The sequence below is a fragment of the Phoca vitulina genome, unplaced genomic scaffold, assembly GCF_004348235.1.
Source record: "Phoca vitulina isolate PV1807 unplaced genomic scaffold, GSC_HSeal_1.0 scaffold8, whole genome shotgun sequence".
NCBI classification, from domain to species: Eukaryota; Metazoa; Chordata; class Mammalia; order Carnivora; family Phocidae; genus Phoca; species Phoca vitulina.
This window is the reverse complement of record NW_022589711.1, coordinates 14994263-15016796: the sequence shown is the minus strand read 5'-3', so window position 1 is coordinate 15016796 and position 22534 is coordinate 14994263. Positions and strand designations below refer to the sequence as shown.

General features: G+C 37.2%; 1 pseudogene; it reads left to right on the top strand.

Moving 5' to 3' along the window:
- The first annotated feature begins 258 nt into the window (after nt 1-258).
- On the top strand, nt 259-1478 carry LOC116633635 (annotated as a pseudogene).
- The last annotated feature ends 21056 nt before the right edge of the window (nt 1479-22534 follow it).

Sequence of the window (22534 nt, the reverse complement as noted above, 5' to 3'; positions counted from 1 at the left end):
TTTCAATAAAAGCCAAACTAGTCTCTTTTCTCTGTGCTCTCCAAGTGCCACTTTTGGACCTGCTTGGAGAATTCCCCTGTATTTAAACAAAGCCTTATTATGTGAGTAATAAACCTTTATCATATCCTCTCTCTCTGTTTTATTTTTGTTTCTTTTTTTTTTTTTTTGTAAGAAATCATTTTTTGTTTAGGTATAATTGACATATAACATCATGTTGTTTTCAGGTGTACAACATTGTGATTCAATATTTGTATATATTGTGAAATTATCACAATACATGCTCCCAACTACACTCCTGGGAAGAAAGAGGACCTGTACCTGAAGCGAGCCAGGGAATAATCTTTATGATGAGTTCTTTGAGGACATACCTTGCAGAAGCATAGTAGGCCTGGTGGGAGTTGACTAGTTCCTGATGAAGACGGGCACCTTGGAGCACTCCCACATGCAGGTGAGGAAGTTCAATGGTGAGTCCAGTTGTCAAAGTTGCTGTAGAGGGGGAGGGTCTGAAGCAGCTGCCAAGTTGCACCCCATGGTGCAGCGCATCGTCGTGGAATGGGGGGGAGCATATCATTGCAGGAGCGGTAAGCTGCACCTGGAGATCCACCTGAAGGACCGGAGGATCAGTCCATCAAGAAATCTGACCCAGTCATCTTGTATCATGAAACTGTCAGCCAGGAGTTGAACTGCTCTGTCTGTCCAAGTCTCCCAACAAGCTTATGGGCTGCACGTGGAGGCACTGCCCCTCTCTGACCGTCAGGCCGAGGACATCTGACAAGGCTGAGGTGTCCACCCACCAGGAGCTCAAGCAATGCGCTGCTAACTAGTTGAGAAGTGCAAATACGTGGCTGAGACCTGCAAGATCTGGTGTTTTCGACCCAACGGCACAGGCGCGAACATCCTCATCTGTATCATCAAGGGCGCGCAGTATTTCAACAAGATCAAGGACAGCGTGACTGCTGAGATCTAGAAGGCCACCAAGGAGGGGGCACTGTGTGAGGAGAACGTACGTGACGTGCACTTTGACGTCCAACGTATGTCGCTGCACACTGACGTCATCCAGCGCGCCTCCACCGCAGAGGGCTAAGGGTCTGGCCAAGGCGATTGGATCCCGTGTGGTATGCAGAGATCTGATATCCAGGACAGGTGGTTGGTGGCATCTGTGGTGTCCTCAACAGGAAGCGGGGCCACATCTTCGAGGAGTCCGAGGTGGCCAGTATCCCCATGTTTGTTACGAAAGCCTCCCTGCTTATTAGTGAGTCCTTTGGCTTCACTGACTGGCGACCTGAGATTTAACACAGGCGGCCGGCCAGGCCTTCCCCTCGTGCGTGTGTGACCACTGGCAGATCCTGCCCAGAGACCCCTTTGACAACACAGGCCGCCCCAGTCAGGCAATGACCTATACTCTTAAGCGCAAAGGCTTGAAGGAAGGCATCCTAATTCTGGACAACTTTCTGGACAAGTTGTCGGCAGCCCTCTAAGAAGTCCGCCTCGCCCCGGACAGATCCCATGTAGCGCCAGCGTCTGGCTGATGATGGACCACAACGAGCCCTCAAATTCTCCTCACGACACCTCAACACTGTCCAGACAGGTGGTGCTCCACCTGACAGATTTCTGGGGCCTGAGCCGTGCCACCGCAATGCACGTTAATTCTTGATGTCCTTCCCTTTGATACTGATTTCAAGACTTCAGAAGCAACAGAAATGCCTTCTTAGCAGGTACTTATTTGGCTGGTAGGGGTAGGGGAGAGGATGGGACACCCAATCCTTCCTTTTTTCTTTTTCATTTCTTCAGAGGGAAACTCAAACATCCTATTTATTTATTTATTATTTATTTATTTATTTTTCTTTTGTAATGCATCAGGAGGCTTATTTAGGTAAATGGCTCATATGGATTTTCTAATATGGCAAGAAGATCAAGCAGGTACACATTTTCTTTGAACAGAGACTAGAAGGTGGGAAACCTTGTGTGGTGTTGCCATGAGCACCTCCAGCTATATTAGTACCATTGGAATAATAAATTCGACCTAGTGAAGACTATGAGAAAAAATTAAAAAAAAAACAACAACACTTGAATTGAATGTGGCATAATTGGGCTTAATATCCTAATAAACTTTAGATGGTATATGTGTGGGGGTACATCCCACCTCTGTGCTGTGAATAAAGCAATTGACACTGTAAGGAGGATGGCCAAACAATGACCACCACTACAGGGACAGGGGTTGGGGAGGGGGGGTGGTCTTTCTTCCAGTGCTTTTTTTTTTTTTTTTTGTAACTGGTTTTGTTGTCTACTGGCAAGCTTTCACTTTGAGCTGCTGAAAAATGGTTTATGCTTTGAATTGTGTTGCATTATGCGGCATTTGCTGAACACTCTAACATCTCCCTTACAGATTTAGCTGACCTAAGTTGAAAGTTTCTGATAATTGGCATTTAGGGACAGTAGTATGGAATTAGGGGCCTCCTTAAAATGGCTGTAGTTCATGTGTCTTGTCTGGGAACTATCCGTGCATCTTAGGTTGAATCATCTGTCTTAATTCTAACATAAGCCATAACTGCCTCTAGCTCAAAGGAGTAACTTTTATCCTATGACCATTGATTGTGTCTCAACCTGGCACTGGCCACCATAATATTGCATGCTTAAGGGAAAGACTGTATAATGTATAGGCCTATCAGTGGTTGTTCATGTGGAGGAAGAGTAGTGACTATGTAGCATGCTGAAGACCACACTCCTAAAACAGATGACACTGTAACTTTTAAAAATTCCTTTGCCTGTGTTGCACAAAAAAAAAAAAAAAAAAAAATCCATATAGTCTGGGATATAGGGAATAATACCCATGGTGCTCTCATGACACAGCTAACGCTATTCGAACCCAATCTCTGTCAAGGGTCCTTAAACCCAATAAAGTTAATATTGCCATGGAAGAGTCCTTAACCCTATGGTACTGATTTGTGACTCCCTGGAGGAAGAAACTTATGTGAGCAGGATATAGAGGATTCCCTCAAATTACATCCAGAAACCACCAAAAACAGACAAAAAACCAAAATAGAGGTCCACAGTTTACTAAATTGAAAATCCAAACTTTACTGAAAATCCAAAATTTACTAAAGAATTTCTATAACAGATAAAAGAGTGCTAATTAAATTTTATGCCTTTACAACACAGGTTCTAAATTAACTTTAACATCTGCTCACTTGTACCAGTTGGAAACATTTCATGGGCCTTTATCAGTACTGAAGCTGAAATTTTAGTTATCCTGTGGCTCTCACTAAATTTCAATAAGGTATCCCTTTACTCTTAGAGGAGTTGCAAAATATAAACTAAAGGGGGGAAAAAGTATGCTTCACCTTAACTATCAGAACTATTACTTTGTTTAATTCCACCATGGTCAGAATACCTGTTACCCTAAAATATCCCAGAGTAGGCATGGGCTCTGAACCAACCAGTAATAAATTAAAATTAAATGATGTCTTTGGCACTCACAGTTAGATTTATAAAATGGGCCTCCCATCAACCGTACTCCTCAATCAGAGCAGTGGCTTGAACAGTGTACTTCTTTTTGTTCCATGTTGCCCATTCAATGTCACTAACAAATTCAGAGTGGCAAAAGGGGAAGCACCAAAACAGGCTATGAATGGGAGGACTGACATTGATGAGGTGAAAAAGGATCATGTCTTTAGTGCCTTAAGTCATGCTTCAGCACCTCATTTCAACAGTGGAGGATCTTACTACTTTAGTTATAGTTACAGGAAGTCTAGATTTTGATAAGGCATGGATATTTGAGGTGACAAGTAGGATTTGCTGTAGAATGGAGGAAGGGGGAAGATGAGAATTCTCAGGGATATCAGGGAAGTAAAGGATCCCCTGTTTGAATTTATTTGTACAAAGAGTAATTCCTAAATGAGGAGCCTTAGGCTATTTTAACCTTTCTCTACTCTGCCTAAAGGCAGAGTGTAGATTTTAGGGAAGGTTGAGTTTTGTTCAACTGCCCTATCTGTAGCATTTAGAGAAGGTTGTGTTTTTGTTCAGATGTCCTGTTTGTGATCAACCTCTCTTTATTCAAAACCATTTGAGACTTAGTTTGATGAATTTAAAGTGAGGAATATTTACTTAAAAAAAAAAATACGGTGCTAAAAATTAAGTACAAAAGAAATAGCTGCCAAAAGTACGATTGAGGTAAATTGTCTGCTTGAAATAAAATAGTACATTTTCATGCAACTGTTTATTGGATATTTCAAGGTTCTAAAAATTAAGATATTAAATGATCACTATTTTTGGTTAAATAAGTAGTAGAGCAAATAAAGATCATTTCTATATCCCACTGGAGTAAAATGGAGGATATAAAAACACAAGCCATAGACTATGATATATATTGTTAAAATACTTATAAACCATTCCTGTTTCCCCAGAGATGCTAGATATACACAAATAGTAGCTTGTGTACCTTTCTTATAACCATTGTATTTTAATAAAATTAATGACTTTTTATCTGTCTGTCATAAGTCTGACAGAGATGCACACTATTGATTTCTCCTCTCTGTATCTCTAATGCCAACCTTGTATCTGCTAAATGATGAGATCAGTAAAGATTTGGTAAATTGGTGTTTAGTTATTGTGAGCCAATAAGGAAATAAGCTCCTATAAAATGGAAACACATAGAAATGTATAAAAAATGAAATTAAAAATAGTATATTTAGCTTTTTGTTTTAAAACTATTAAATTTATCTTCTTTTGCACTTGATCTTAGCCAAAAGGCCAAGAAGCGATAAAATTTATCTTCTTTTGATAAGAGGAATATGATACCTTAGATCATCTTGAGTTAGAGAAGCCCCAGTCTTTTCATAGATGGGATGCCAACTTTGAAGTAGGCCTTGAGGGAGAGCTGGTCATGATTTCAGCACAGAGTGTCATGTATTTGAGAAATATTTAATTGGAAGATATTGACTCCATCTTCCAAAGAATAATAGGATGTTTTCACGAATGGGAGGATTTGGTAAGATACTGAAGGACAGATAGAAAACAGGAAATTACCAATTGATGGCACAATGGGAACATTCTGAAGTTTCATCTTTACCTTGGAATTTACATCTTGAGCCCAGCTGTCCTTACAGAAACAGCTTTACAATCTCTGGATTATGTCTTCACAGGAGTATTTTGTAATTCAAAGTTTATCCTGTTTTTGTTCATTGTTATTATTATTTTCAAAAATGCACTGTTATTTTTATCAGCTGTTCCCACTGAACTGCTAAATCAGTGACAATTGCGTCTACTTCATTTCTAAATAAAATTGTCTCCAAGATCTATCAATTCTTCTCTTCCAGTAGCTGATACTCACTTGCTATCTTATCTGTTTCTACCCTATTTCAGGATAACATCAACTATGCCAGACTAAGACCCTCAGAGTAGTGCTTCTCAATGTTAATTGTGCATTTAAATATCTGTAGATGTTGGGGAAATGCTTTTAATTCAACTGTTCTAGAGTGGGTCCTAAAATTCTTCATTTCTAATAACCTTGCAGTTGTTAGTGCTGTGGAGCTCGGGCTGCATGTTGAGAAGTAAGGCTTTAGAGATCTTACCAATGTCCCTACCACTGCTACAGATACATCATTCCCAAATAAATAAATAAATAAATGGAATAAGTGTGCAGAGTTAAAATTCTGATTTTTCTCATATTTAAAAAAAATGTGTTTTCGTAGAAATTGCAGAATTCAGATTCTAATTCACTCTTACTCTGCCTGTGGAATAATTCAGCTCATTTTTCACTTCATGTGTATATTTTCCTTAGAACACCCTATTGGTGTTCAGTCTTTACCCCTTCCCAAAAAAACTTTCCTAAACACTATGTGACCATTATTACATATATGCATATGAATCAAATGCTAAAGGTAATAAATAAACAAAAAACAGATAGAAAACTTAAAATCTTTACTTCCTTTTTGTTGCAAGTAAGTTAGAGTAATAAGCAAAACTGTCAAATGTCAAATGACTCCATCTACCTGATACTATTTTCTAACTTGAACACTTCTTTCATCTAAGTTAGTCTCCACACTACTTCTGAAAAAATTGAAGACTTATTGCATACTCATTTACTCATTTAAGTATCAGCAATATACATTGTTTACTCTGTTAGATGCTATTTTATGCTTTTGGGCTATATTGATGTACAAGAGAGATACAATTCTTATTCCCATAAGATTCACATCAGTAGGGGAACCAAAATATTAAAAAAAAATTACATATTTTTACATTACATTAATTATATGTAATGTACATTAATTATATGTATAATTAATAATAATTACATTATTAATTGTGTTTATGTTTTTCAGAATTCAGTGAGATTTTAAATGAGTAAAACCTACTATAATTGGGACTAATACATGTTTCGATACATTTAGTTTCAAGTGTACGATATAGTGATTCAGCAATTTCATGCCTCACTCTTCATCACAAGTGCACTCCTTAATCCCCATCAGCTGTTTCCCCATCGCCCCACCCACCTCCACTCTGATAACCATCAGTTTGTCTATAGAGTCTGTTTCCTGGTTTCTCTCTCTCTCTTTCTCTCTTTTCCTTTGCTCATTTGTTTTGTTTCTTAAATTCCACAGATGCGTGAAATCATATGGTATTTATATAGTATTTGTCTTTGACTGACTTATTTCACTTAGCATTATACTCTCTAGATCTATCCATGTCATTGCAAATGGCACGATTTCCCTTCTTTTTTATGGGTGAATAATATTCTATTGTTATCACACACACACACACACACACACACACACGTACACTACTTCTTTATCCATTCATTAGTCGATGGACACTTGGGCTGCTTCCATAATTTGGCTATTGTAAATAATGCTCTTATATACATAGGAGTGCATGTATCACTTTGAATTAGTGTTTTCATATTTTGGGGGATAAAAACTAGTAGAGTGATTACTGGATTATAGGGTATTCTATTTTAAATTTTTGAGGAAACTCCATACTGTTTTCCAAAGTGGCTGTACCAGCTTGCATTCCCACAAACAGTTCCTTTTTCTCCAACTCCTTGCCAACACCTGTTGTTTCTTGTGTTTTTGATTTTTGTCTTTCTGACAGGTGTGAAGTGATATGTCATTGTAGTTTTGATTTGCATTTCCCTGATGATCAGTGATTCTAAGAATCTTTTCATGTATCTGTTGGCCATCTGGGTGTCTTCTTTGGAGAAATGTCCATTCAGGTCTTTTGCCCATTTTTTAATTGGATTTTTTGTTTTTTGGGTGTTGAGTTGTATAAATTATATATTTGGGATACTAACCCTTTATTAGACATGTCATTTGCAAATATCTTCTCCCATTCAGTAGGTTGCCTTTTAGTTTTGTTAATTATTTCCTTTGCTGTGCAGAAGCTTTTTATTTTCATGTAGTATCAATAGTTTATTTTTGCTTTTGTTTCCCTTGCCTCAGGAGACATATCTAGAAAAATGTTGCTACAGCTAATGTCGGAGATATTACTACCTGTGCTCTCCTCTAGGATTTTGATGGTTTCAGGTCTCACATTTAGGTCTTTAATCCATTTTGAGTTTATTTTTGTGTGTGGTGTAAGAAAGTGGTCTGGTTTCATTCTTTTGCCTGTTGCTGTCCAGTTTTCCCAATACAGTTTCTTGAAGAGACATTCTTTTTCCCATTTGATACTCCTTGCTACTTTGTTGAAGATTAATTGACCATATAATTGTGGGTTTATATCTGGGTTTTCTATTCTGTTCTATTGATCTCTGTGTCTATTTTTGTGCAACTACCATATTGTTTTGATTACTGTAGCTTTGTAGTATAATTTGAAGTCTGGAATTGTGATGCTTTCAGCTTTGCTTTTCTTTTTCAAAATTTGCTTTGGCTATTCAGAGTTTTTGTGATTCCATGTAAATTTTAGGATGTTTTTGTTCTAGCTCTGTGAAAAATGCTGTTGGTGTTTTGATAGGGATTGCATTAAATATGTAGATTGCTTTGGGTAATATAGACATTTTAACAATATTTGTTCTTTCAATCCATGAGCATGGGTGTCTTTCCACTTCTTTGTTTTCTCTTCAATTTCTTTCATCAATGTTTTATAGTTTTCAGAGTATAGGTCTTTCACCTCTTTTTTTGGTTAGGTTTATTACTAAGTAAGTTATTATCTTTGGTGCAATTGTAAATGGCATTATTTTATTAATTTCTCCTTCTGCTGCTTCATTATTAGTGCATGGAAATGCAACTGATTTCTGAACATTGATTTTGTAGACTGCAACTTTACTGATTTATCGGTTCTAGTAGTTTTTTGGTGGAATCTTTAAGGTTTTCTAAATATAATATGTCATCTGCAAATTGTGAAAGTTTTACTTCTTCCTTACCAATTTTGATGCCTTTTATTTCTTTTTGTTGTCTCCTTGCTGTGGCTAGGACTTCCAGTACTATGTTAAATAACAGCGGTAAGAGTGAACATCCTTGTCTTGTTCCTGACTTTGGGGGAGGGGGGTGAATTTGACAGCTCTCAGTTTTTCCCAATTGAATATGATGTTTGCTCTGTTTTTTTCATTTATGGCCTTTATTATGTTGAGGTATGTTCCCTCTAAACCTACTTTACTGAGGGCTTTTATCATAAATGGTTGTTCTACTTTGTCAAATTCTTCATGTCTCATGAAATGATCTTATGTTTTTTATCCTTTCTCTTATTGATGTGATATATCACATTAATTGATTTGTGAATATTTGAACCAGCCTTGCATCCTGTGAATAAATCCCACTTGATCGTGGTGAATGATTTTCTTAATGTGTTTTTGGATTCTGTTTGCTAGTATTTTTTTTGAGGATTTTTCCATCTATATTCATCAGAGATATTGGCTTGTAGTTCTTTGTTTTTATCTGCTTTTGGTGTCAGGATGATAGTGGCCTCATAGAATGGATTTGGAAGTTTCCGTTTTCTATTTTTTGGAATAGTTTTAGAAGAATAGGTATTAACTCTTCTTTAAAAGTTTGGTAGAATTCACCTGTGACGCCATCTGGTTCTGGACTTTTCTTGGGAGATTTTGATTACTGATTCAATCTCCTTGCTGGTAATAGGTCCATTCAAAATTTCTATTTCTTCCTGCGTTGGTAGGTTATATGTTGCTAGGAATTCATCCATTTCTTTTAGGTTGTCAAATTTGTTGGCATACAGTTTTTCATAATATTCTCTTACAATTGTTTTCATTTCTATGGTGTTGGTTGTTATTTCTCCTATTTGTGATTTTGTTTATTTGAGCCCTTTCTTTCTCTCTCTCTCTAAATGAGTCTGGCTAGAAGTTTATCAATTTTGTTGATCTTTTCAAATAACCAGATCCTGGTTTCATTGACCTGTTCTATTGTGGGTTGTTTTTAGTTTCTATATGTATTATTTCTGCTCTAATCGCTATTATTTTCTTCCTTCTGCTGGTTTTGGGTTTTGTTTGCTATTCTTTTTCTAGCTCCTTTAGGTGTAAGGTTAGGTTGTTTATTTGAGATTTTTCTTGCTTCTTGAGGTAGGCCTGTATTGCTATAAACTTCCCTCTTAGAACTGCTTTTGCTGCATCCCAAATGTTTTGGATCATTGTGTTTTCATTTTCATTTGTTTCCATGTACTTTTGGATTATTTGTTTGATTTCTTGGCTTACCCATTGATTGTTTGGTAGCATGTTATTTAACCTCCATGCATTTGTGGTCTTTCCAGATTTTTTTCTTGTGGTTGACTTCTAGTTTCATAATGTTGTGGTCAGAAAAGATGCATGCTATGACTTCTTTTTTTAATTGTATTTTATTATATTAATCACCATACATTGCATCATTAGAGTTTGATGTAGTGTTCCATGATACATTGTCTGTGTATAAGACACAGTGTTCCATGCAATATGTGCCCTCCTTAACACCCATCACCAGGCTAACCCATCCCCCAAGCCCCTCCCTTCTAAAACCCTCAGTTTTTTTCTCAGAGTCCATAGTCTCTCATGGTTCGTCCTCCCCTCTGATTTCCCCCACTTCATTTTTCCCTTTCCATTATCTTCTTCTTTTTTTTTTTTTTTAACATATAATGTATTATTCGTTTCAGAGGTACAGGTCTGTGATTCATCAGTCTTACACAATTTACAGTGCTCACCATAGCACATACCCTCCCCAATGTCCATCACCCAGCCACCCCTTCCCTCCTACCCCCCACCACTCCAGCAACCTTCAGTTTGTTTCCTGAGATTAAGAGTCTATTATGGTTTATCTCCCTTTCTGGTTTCATGTTGTTTCATTTTTCTTCCCTTCCCCTATGCTCCTCTGTCTTATTTCTTAAATTCCTCATATAAGTGAGATCATATGATACTTGTTTTTCTCTGATTGACTTATTTCCCTTAGCAAAATACCCTCTAGTTCAATCCACATCGTTGCAAATGGCAAGATTTCATTTTTTTTTTATGGCTGCATAATATTCCATTGTATATATATACCACATCTTCTTTATCCATTCATCTGTTGATGGACATCTTGTCTCTTTCCATAGTTTGGCTATTGTAGATATTGCTGCTAGAAACATTGGGGCACACGTACCCCTTCAGATCACTACATTTGTATCTTTGGGGTAAATACCCAGTAGTGCAGTTGCTAGGTCATAGGGTAGCTCTATTTTCAACTTTTTGAGGAACCTCCATACTGTTTTCCAGAGTGGCAGCACCAGCTTGCATTCCCACCAACAGTGTAGGAGGGTTCCCCTTTCTCCGCATCCCCGCCAACATCTGTCGTTTCCTTACTGTTAATTTTAGCCATTCAGACTAGTGTGAGGTGGTATCTCATTGAGGTTTTGATTTGGATTTCCCTGATGCCAAGCGATGCTGAGCACTTTCACATGTGTCTGTTGGCCATTTGGATGTCTTCTTTGGAAAAATATCTGTTCATGTCTTCTGACCACTTCTTGATTGGATTATATGTTCTTTGGGTGTTGTTTGATAAGTTCTTTATAGATTTTGGATACAAGCCATTTATCTGATATGTCATTTAAAAATATCTTCTGCCATTCTGTCCATTATCTTTTGGTTTTGTTGACGGTTTCCTTTGCTGTGCAAAAGGTTTTTATCTTGATCAAGTCCCAATAATTCATTTTTGCCCTTGCTTCCCTTGCCTTTGGCGATGTTCCTCGGAAGAAGTTGCTGTGGCTGAGGTCAAAGAGGTTGCTGCCTGTATTCTCCTTTAGGATTTTGATGGACTCCTGTCTCACATTTAGGTCTTTCAACCATTTGGAGTCTATTTTTGTGTGTGGTGTAAGGAAATGGTCCAGTTTCATTTTCTGCATGTGGCTGTCCAATTTTCCCAACACCATTTGTTGAAGAGACTTTTTTCCATTGGACATTCTCTCCTACTTTGTCGAAGATTAGTTGACCATAGAATTAAGGGTCCATTTCTGGGCTCTCTATTGTGTTCCATTGATCTATGTGTCTGTGTTTGTGCCAGTACCATACTGTCTTGATGATTACACCTTTATAATAGAGCTTGAAGTCCAGAGTTGTGATGCCACCAGCTTTGCTTTTCTTTTTCAACATTCCTCTGGCTATTTGGGGTCCTTTCTGGTTCCATACAAATTTTAGGATTATTTGTTCCATTTCTTTGAAAAATGTTGATGGTATTTTGATAGGGATTGCATTAAATGTGTAGATTGCTCAGGTAGCATAGACATTTTCACAGTATTTGTTTTTCCAATCCATGAGCATGGAACATTTTTCCATTTCTTTGTGTCTTCCTCAATTTTGTTCATGAGTATTCTATAGTTTTCTGAGTACAGATTCTTTGCCTCTTTGGTTAGATTTATTCCTAGGTATCATATAATTTCGGGTACAATTGTAAATGGGATCACTCCTTAATTTCTCTTTCTTCTGTCTTGTTGGTGTATAGGAATGCCACTGATTTCTGTGCATTGATTTTATATCCTGCCACTTTAGTGAATTCCTGTGAGTTCTAGCAGTTTTGGGGTGGAGTCTTTTGGATTTTCCACATAAAGTATCATATCATCTGCAAAGAGTGAGAGTTTGACTTCTTTGCTGATTTGGATGCCTTTGATTTCTTTTTGTTGTCTGATTGCTGAGGCTAGGACTTCTAGTACTATGCTGAATAACAGTGGTGATAGTGGACATCCTTGCCATGTTCCTGACCGTAGGGGGAAAGCTCTCAGTTTTTCCCTATTGAGAATGATATTCACTGTGGGTTTTTCATGGATGACTTTTATGATATTCAGGTATGTGCCCTCCATCCCTACACTGTGAAGAGTTTTAATCAAGAACGGATGCTGTACTTTGTCAAATGCTTTTATGCATCTATTGAGAGGATCATATGGTTCTTGTTCTTTCTTTTATTAGTGTTTTGTATCACATTGATTGATTTGTGGATGTTGAACCAACCTTGCAGCCCAGGAATAAATCCGTCTTGGTAATCGTGAATAATCCTTTTAATGTACTGTTGGATCCTATTGGCTAGTATTTTGGTGAGAATTTTTGCATCCATGTTCATCAGGGATATTGGTCTGTAATTCTCCTTTTGGATGGGGTCTTTGTCTGGTTTTGGGATCAAGGTAATGCTGGCCTCATAAAATGAGTTTGGAAGTTTTCCTTCCATTTCTATTTTTTGGAACAGTTTCAGAAGAATAGGTATTAATTCTTCTTTAAATGTTTGGTAGAATTCCCCTGGGAAGCCATCTGGCCCTGGGCTCTTGATTACTGCTCTAATTTCCTTAGTGGTTATAGGTCTGTTCAGGTTTTCTATGTCTTCCTGGTTCAGTTTTGGTAGTTGATACATCTCTAGGAATGCATCCATTTCTTCCAGATTGTCTAATTTGCTGGCATAGAGTTGCTCATAGTATGTTCTTATAATTATCTGTATTTCTTTGGTATTGGTTGTGATCGCTCCTCTTTCATTCATGATTTTATTTATTTGGGTCATTTCCCTTTTTTTTTTTTTTTTTTTTTGATAAGTCTGGCCAGGGGTTTATCAATCTTATTAATTCTTTCCAAGAACCATCTCCTAGTTTTGTTGATCTGTTCTACTGTTCTTTTGGTTTCTATTTCATGGATTTCTGCTCTGATCTTTATTATTTCTCTTCTCCAGCTGGGTTTAGGCTTTATTTGCTTTTCTTTCTCCAGTACAGGTGTAGGGATAGGTTGTGTATTTGAGACCTTTCTTGTTTCTTGAGAAAGGCTTGTATTGCTGTATATTTTCCTCTTAGGACTGCCTTTGCCACCTCCCAAAGATTTTGAACAGTGTGTTTTCATTATCATTTGTTTCCATGATTTTATTTTAATTTTTGTTTAATTTCCTGGTTAACCCATTCATTCTTTAGTAGGATGCTCTTTAGCCTCCATGTATTTGAGTTCTTTCTGACTTTTGTTTTGTGACTGAGTTCTAGTTTCAAAGCATTGTTGTCCGAAAATATGCAGGGAATGATCCCAGTATTTTGTCCCCAGTCTCAGGTTGAGACCTGATTTGTGACCTAGGATGTGATCTATTCTGGAGAATGTTCCTTGAGCACTAGAGAAGAATGTGTATTCTGTTGCTTTGGGATAGAATGTTCTGAATATATCTGTGAAATCCATTTGGTCCAGTGTGTCATTTAAAGCCTTTATTTCCTTCTTGATCTTTTGCTTAAATGATCTGTCCATTTCAGTGAGGGGGGCTGTTAAAGGCCCCTACTATTATTGTATTGTTGTCGATGTGTTTCTTTGATTTTGTTATTAATTGGCTTATATAATTGGCTGCTCCCATGTTAGGGGCATAGCTATTTTCAATTGTTAGATCTTCTTGTTGGATAGAACCTTTAAGTATGATGTAGTGTCCTTCCTCATCTCTTATTATAGTCTTTGGTTTAAAATCTAATTTGTCTGATATAAGGATTGCCACACCAGCTTTCTTTTGGTGTCCATTAGCATGGTAAATGGTTTTCCACCCCCTCACTTTCAATTTGGGGGTGTCTTTGGTTCTAAAACGAGTCTCTTGCAGGCAGCATATCGACGGGTCTTGTTTTTTTAATCTAATCTGATACCCTGTGTCTTTTGATTGGGGCATTTAGCCCATTTACATTCAGGGTAACTATTGAAAGATATGAATTTAGTGCCATTGTATTGCCTGTAAGGTGACTGTTACTGTATATTGTCTCTGTTCTTTTCTGGTCTATGTTACTTTTGGACTCTTTCTTTGCTTACAGGAGCCCTTTCAATATTTCTTGTAGGGCCTGTTTGGTGTTTGCAAATCCTTTTAGTTTTTGTTTGTCCTGGAAGCTTTTTATCTCTCCTATTTTCAGTGACAGCCTAGCTGGATATAGTATTCTTGGCTGCATATTTTTCTCATTTATTGCATGAATATATCATGCCAATCCTTTCTGGCCTGTCAGGTCTCTGTGGGTAAGTCTGCTGCCAATCTGATGTTTCTATGGTTGTAGGTTACAGACCTCCAGAGTAGGAGCATGCTATGACTTTGATCTTTTTTAATTTGTTGAGACTTTTTTATGGCCTACTATGTGATCTGTTTTGGTGAATGTTGCTGTGTGCACTTGAAAAGAATGTCTGCTGTTTCAGTATGGAATGTTCTGAATATATCTATTAAATCCATCTGATCCAGTGTGTCATTCAAACTCACTCTTTCCTTGTTGATTTTTTTGTTTGAATGATCTGTCCATTGATGGAAATAGGCTGTTAAAGTCCCCCACTATTAATGTATTAATGTATTATGTATTTACTATCAATTAGTTCCTTTATGTTTGTTATTACTGTTTTATGTACTTGGGTGCTTTCATGTTGGGTGCATATATATTTACAATTGTGATATCTTCTTATTGGAGTGTCCCCTTTATTATTTTATAGTGTACTTCTTTGTCTCTTTTTACACGCTTTATTTTAAAGTCTATTTTGTCCAATATAAGTATCAATACTCTGGCTTTCTTTTGACATCTTTTCATATGATAAATGTTTCTCTATCCCCTCACTTTCAATCTACCTTTGGGTTTGAAATGAGTCTCTTTTAGGCAACATATAGATGGGTCTTGTTTTTTTATCCACTTTGTCACCCTATGTCTTTTTTTTTTTACACCCTATGTCTTTTCATTAGAATATTTCATCCATTTACATTCAAAGTAATTATTGATATATATGTATTTATTGTCATTTTGTTATTTGTTTTGTGGTTGCTTTTGTAGTTTTTCTCTGATCCTTTCTTCTCTTTCTCTCTTTCATGGTTTGCTGTTTCTTTACTGATATACTTGGATTCCTTACTCTTTAGTTTTTGCATATCTGTGACTAGTTTTTTGATTTGTAATTGTCATTTGGTTTATATATAACATCTTCTGCATATAACAGTCTATATTAAGCTGATGGTTGTTGCATAATTTTGAACTCATTTTTACTCTTCTCCACATTTCAGATATCTGGTATCATATTTCACATATTTTTATTTTGTGCTTCCCCGATGGAATTTTAGATATGCTTTTTTTTTTTTTTTTTCTTTTGTGCTTCCTGTTTCTCTTAGTCTTACTTATGATTTTTGTTTTTCACTCACAGAGTCCCCCTTACCATTTCTTGGAGGGCTGGTTTAGTGGTCATGAATTCTTTTAATTTTTGCTTGTCTAGAAAACTCTTTATCTCTTCTTCTATTCTGAATGATAGCCTTGCCAGTTAGAGTGGCTGTAGATTTTTTCCTTTCAGCACCTTGGATTTATCATGCCACTTTCTTCTGGCCTGCAAGGTTTCTGCTGAAGTATCAGCTGATGGCGTTATGGGGTTTCCTTTATATGTAACTATCTTCTTTTCTCTTGCAACCTTTAAAATTCTTTATCACTTTTATTTGCCACTTTAATCACTGTGTGTCTTGGTGTGGACCTCCTTGCATTGAATTTGGGGGATCTCTGTACCTCCTGAATCTGGATCTCTGTTTCCCTCCCCACATTTCGGAAGTTTCCAGCAATTATTTCTTCAAACACATTTTCTGCCCCCATTTCTTTCTCTTTTTCTGGAATCCCTTTAATATGGATGTTGTTACACTTGATGGAGTCACTGAGTTCTTTTTTTTTTTTTTTTAAGATTTTATTTATTTATTTATTTGAGAGAGAGAGAGAAACAGCATGAGAGGGGAGAGGGTCAGAGGGAGAAGCAGGCTCCCCGCTGAGCTGGGAGCCTGATGTGGGACTCGATCCCAGGACTCTGGGATCATGACCTGAGCCGAAGGCAGTCGCTTAACCCACTGAGCCACCCAGGCGCCGTAAGAGTCACTGAGTTCTATGTCTATGTCTATGTCTATATGTCTATGTCTAGTCTCATTATGCAGTATTTGTTTACCTCTCACCTGGTTGACTTGATTCCTTTCCATTACTCTATCCTCCAGGTCACTGATACATTCCTCTACTTCCTGTATCTTACTTTTTATTTCCTCTATTGTATTTTTAATTTCATTTGTTGAGTTCTTCATCTTTGATATGTTATTTTTTATCTCTTTGTCAAGCGTCTCACTGATGTCCTCCACCCTTTTCTGAAGTCCAGTGAGTATCTTAATCATTACTTTAAGTTCTCTATCAGGCACATTACTTATTTATGTTTTGCTTAGATTTCCTACTATGATTTTCTCCTCTTCTTTCATTTGGGACATATTTCTGTCTCTCCTTATTTTGTCTACCTCTCTATTTCTCTGTGTTAGGAAAGTCCGCTATATCTTCTGCTCTTGAAAGTAGTGGCTTTATGAAGAAGAGGTCCTGTAGTGCCCTGCAGTTCAGTATTCTCTGTTCACCTGAACCTGGCACTTCAGGGGAGTCTTCCATGTGGGTTGCTTGCATCCTTCTATTGTGTCTTACTCATTTTTCATTTCAGTCCAGAGGTCTTCACTGATTCTCTGCTTGTTGTGAGCTGTGCTTGCTCTCTATGATGTTAGTGAGACCCAGGCAGGCCAGCTCTGAGGGGGGCATGGGGTGGTGGTGTTAGCAAAATCTGTACTGAGCTGCTAGTGTTATGTGAGATCCCTCATAAGCCAGTGGCCACTGGGGGCACAACACACTGTGGTGGTGGTGGCAGCTGGGGGTGCCATGTCTGTGCACATGATGGTTGGGCAAGGTACCTGTGTAGGATTAGCAAAATTTGCTTGGAGCCACTAGTTCTAGGCTGGATCCCTCAAGTGTGGTGGCCAGAGGGGCATCAAGCACTGAGGTGATGATTGGGCAGGGTGCACACAGTATTAACAAAATTTGCTCTGAGCCCAGGATGGAGGCCAGCGGGCTTGGAGTGGGTGAGTCCTCAGGAGAACTCATGGGTGTGGTACACTGCTAGCAGGTGAGGTAGCAACTATTTGTGCTATATCACCACCTGCAGGTGGCTCTGTGTTTATGTTGGGTGGTGGGAGAGCAAAATGGTGCCTGCTATCTCCTTTGTTCCGGGAGAAGTCCCCCAACACACTCTGAAATCAGTATAAGCAGCTATCTCTCCCCTTTGCCCCTGCTGTTGTGCAAACTGTTGCTTCTATGTTGCCTGTCTGTGGGCTGTTCTCTTTAAAGGTAGGGACTCAACCATCACTTGCCCTCCCAGCTTGCCCAGTACTGAGTCAGCTGACTTTTAAAGCTCCGGGCTCCAAGTCCCCCTGGTTATACAAGCTCACAGAATTTAGCCCCTCTGGTTTTCAAGGCTAGACATTGTGGGGATTCATTTTCCCCTTGTGGGCTCCCTGGCACTTTCCCCTCTTATTGCCCACAATTCCCTCCCTCCTGCAGGCAGCTCCTGACCACTGTTTCTGCCCTTCCTAACCCCTCCAGTGTGGCTTCTCTACATTTAGTTTAGTTTGTTCTGCCAGTCTTAGGATCACTCTCTGGCTTATTTATTTAGATATCAGCGATATCTAGTTGTAAACATGGGATGAGGTGAGCTTAGGGTCCTCCCACTCTATCATCTTTCCAAGCCTCTTCCTCTCATGCATTCTTTCTTGGAAAGTTGCATTTATATATAACTTCTCTAAATCTAGCCTGACTTTCTTAACTTTTCTTCTGTCCTCTTTGTGCTGCACTCTTTCCCCTCTATCTAGAGAAACAAGGTCAAGGCATGTTCTCAGATGCCTGTTCATTAACAGCTCTGCGGGTGATGCTCCTAGAGAGGCCTTATGTGTTGTGTGATGTTCTCACACAAACTATGTTAATTTTTGATCAGTGATTATGAGTTTTAATTGTGTTTAGGTAACTGGAGGTTTGGTAAATAGGCCTCACTTTGAAATGCTAAATTGGAGCAGTGAATGTTAAAACCAAGGAATCCCCCAACTTCTTGTGCTTTATTTTTGCATGTTAATTCCTGAAGAAGAAAAGCTGGTAGGGTGATAAGGTGTTTTTGCAAGTCTGCAAATGTGAATATGACTATGACTCTTAATTTTTTTTTTTTTAGTAGCATGATATTTACAGCTGCACATAATATGTACGTGTGTGTGTGTGTGTGTGTGTGTGTGTGTATTTTGTCTTGCAAACTTAATCTTTAAAAAATAGTCCCAGGAGGATGGAGACAGAGGGGAAGGAGTATTTATATTTTGGTCCAGTTTGCTTAGCTCATATAATGCAGAATTTGAATTCAAATACAGGCAGTCTGACTCCTAAGCCCACCACTCAAATAGGACTGCTTTGGAAACTCTGGGTCTTGTTTCATATAAATATAGGTCCTTGCCATAGAAATAAACATAATTTGTTTCTTTTAACTTAAATATTTTCATTTTGTTTTCAACATTTAGACTTCTTTGCATCGAGGTTCTTAGTGGCTGCTTGGCACTCAATTTATAGTTTTGTGTTTTTGTTTTTTTTTTTATAATTTCTTATTATTTCCATAACTGGTAACTTACTGTCTCTACCTTTGCAGTCAGATTATACAGGACAAAGTGCCTCCTTTGCCTCTTTAAACTCTTTCACTGCAGTCTTCTTTTCTATGCATGTTGGAAGAAGAGGAAAGAACAGATATTACTTTTTCTTGAGATAAAATAATGCTTCTTTCTTTCTTCATTTCTCCCTTACTCCATCTTACTGCCTTTCTTTAGGAAGAATTGCTGAGTCTATCGATAAGCCATTTTTGTTTTAGTGTCCAATACCCTATTGCTATTTGAGATGGTTTGAGAATAGTGCCTTAACGTAGCCAATAAAAATAGAGTATTATTTCTGTCTCTGAAGTTGATTTTGACTACTTAAAAATGCTAATGCAGTTGGCCCTTTAACAATACTGAAGTGAGGGGCACCAATCTTTTGCAGAGTCAAAAATTCACTTACAACTTTTTTTTTTAAAAGATATTATTTATTTATTTATTAGAAAGAGAGAGCACACACATGAGAGTGAGAGAGAGAGGAAGAGAGCAAGAGCGGGGGAGAGGGAGAAACAGACTCCCCGCTGAGCAGAGAGCCCGACATGGGGCTCTATCCCAGGACCCTGGGATCATGACCTGAGCCAAAGGCAGACGCTTAACCGACTAAGCCACCCAGGCACCCCAGTTAAAACTTTTTACTGCCAAAAAACTTAACTACTAATAGCCTGCTGTTGACTGGAAGCCTTACTGATAACATAAGCAGTCAATTAACACATACTTTGTATGTTATATATATTCTATACTGTATTCTTACAATAAAGTAGAGAAAAAAAATGTTATTAAGCAAATCTTAAGGAAAAGAAAATACATTTACAGTACTGTACTGTACTCACTGAAAAAAATGCATGTATAAGTGGACCTGTGCAGTCCAAACCTGTGTCGTTTAAAGGTCAACTGTGCATTATTTGGTGCACTTTTTTAATATGACATGCATGACCATAGTATAAACATCAAAGTTTTAATAGGGTATATAGGGAACAGAAAGTCACCTTTCAAAATGCTTTGCTTTTTCCTACCCAACCATTGATTTAAGTTGTTTTCATAACAGTAATATCTACCCTCTACTGTCCCTTAAAAATATGTCTTCTACCTCCAAAATAAATTAGTGATTTGTTCTGTGATGATTGTCTTCAATTAGGTATTTACTTTGGTCAGACTAGAATTCCATCAAGTCTCAGCCAAACTCCTTTGTAAGATCATTTTTCTTCAAAATCTAATGCACTGAAATTTCCAAACAGTAATGAAGTATAATCATATAAAGCACTGTTTTTTGTTTCTATAAGGTAATCTGGACTGAGAGATATTTGGGTTTATATCTAATTTCAGAGTTGTATTCAGTAGGAAATAACTAAATTAGTTTAAAGGAATGGGTCGGGAGGTTAGGACCGGACAAGGTGTTAATTTGTCCACAGATTTTACTGGGCAGGTTGCCAATATTCAAGGCTATTAGTCAGGAGTGAGAAGGGCTCTTTGGGGCTATAATGTAAAATACTTGAGTATATGAATTATGTAAAAATTCTAAAAAGTTTGGCTTCTGATCTCATATTTCCAGTAGTTGAATAGATTTTAGGGAATGATATTGGTCAAAAATTCGTGATTTTAGATTAGAAGTAGGGCATAAAGGATTCTACTATTGCACTTGGAAAATTTTAACTGGATAGTAAGAAAATGGAATATTCATAAACAGTATATTTCAAGAGCTATCATCCCCCTACAGGGTATACTTTGTTAAGGTCAGTGTTCTTACTACCTGTATGTTGTTACCCAAGCTTAATGTACTCTGATGGCCCCAGCCTTTCGCTTGGTGTAAGGTGTGGATTGACCTTTAGAAACCACAGCTCTATCCAATGATTTGGTTTCTTATAGATCAATTTTAGCTTCTGTTTCTACATAACCTTGAGGTAGCTCTTTGAGAGATCCCAGGGCTAGGTGAGGCTTCACATATGATGATAAGGCAGTCTTATTAGGGCACTCTTGTGTTGCCTAAAATTAGAAATTTAGGCTGCAAGTGTATGGACCACGATAAAGAAAAAAAAAAAATTAAGGAAAATGAGATTCTAGCTTGTAAAAACACTATTGTCAATATTTCTGTGCATAGCTGTTTGTTCTAAAAATAAACACAAGTCAGCATAATATGGCCCTGTCATTCACAAGCATGGTAAATAAATATTGAAGAGATATAAAAAAGAAAAGACACAGTTCTTTGCCTCAGGTTTTCAAAAATTTGGTTCTTTCTTTGTTCTTGATAGTTCCTTGATTGTATTCTGACACTAAAATTCTGGTCCTGTTTAAAAACAAACAAACAAACAAAAAGTGGGAAAGGGGGAAAAAAGAAAAAAAGAGGAAGGGAGAATGAAAGGGAAGGAAAGAAAGGAAAGGAAAGGATTGAAAACAAGTAGGAGGTATATTCACTACAGACCTGAAAGTTGGCTGTGCTTGCAGAAAAGACAGGTGATATAATCTACCTCAATTCACATCTGCTTTATTTTGAGCACAGCATAAAGAATAGAGTTCTATTATTATTTAGTGATGATTAATAAGAAAATGCATTGTTTTCTTGTTCAATAAAGTTTTAATAACTTAGGAGAGTGTATTGGTAATTTAGAGAAACAGCAAGTCTCGTTAAAATCTGTTTTTAATAGAATTATCATGTACTTCAAATTAGATGACAGATCATCATCTTCAGTAGTTTTATTTTAAATAAGAATTATATACAACCAAAATATCAGTAAGACTTATTCTCTGAGACCATAGGAAAACCAAGTCAATATCCCCATAGCTACATCGTATTGATCATTCATTTGATTTAGGGAGAAAGAAGACAAATATATTAGTGAAAGAGAAACAAATGAGTAGTATGCCTGGCCAATTCCTGACTCATTTACAAGGGAAGCTAATGCAACTCTCTTACTTATTTATGGGAAATATGATAGATCTGACTGTATAATTTATGCCTTCTCTTCGACTTTGTGCACCCCAGTAATTGTCTCTTCCTTTCTTTTCTACACTTTTTGCTCAGGTGTTTGGTGATTGCTCTTTTTGGAATTTGTTTGTTTTTGTTTTGTTTTGTTTTAGGATGTTACTATTAATCTTTCACATACATCTAAATAAGCATGCCTATGAAGAAAATCCCATTTTTAGTCTTAATATTTGAAAATTACTTGAGAGGTAATATAAGGAAAAAATTAAGCATTCACCCACATATGTCACTGTAGTTTTAACATTTTACTTAAAATTGCATAATCGAAGCCTATCACTATATTTTGCTGTAAAGTCTTAAAAATAGCAAATTGATTGCTTTAAATGGATTTTTCTTTATCTTGGAACTTTGGTGCAATAAATTATTTTAAGTAATGTTAATTTGGACTGGAATTGTAAATCACAGTTTTCTAAGTTAGATACACTTTTAAAACTTTAGTTTTAAATTTCAGGATCCATGAATAATATTCTGAAGTTTCTGGAATTAACACACACACACACACACACACACACACCCGTCTTGAAACTTTATGGACATCAAAAGTGTGCTTTAAAAAATTTAAATGTAAATTAGTTCAAAATATATAGACTGAATTCCTTTGAAATACATTTGTGTTTAAAATTTAATGTGAGTAATACTTAGCTTGAATGTGTCTTGGGTTTTGCCTAGTACAAACATTTGAATTATCTTATTGAACTGAACTTAGTGCTCGTAA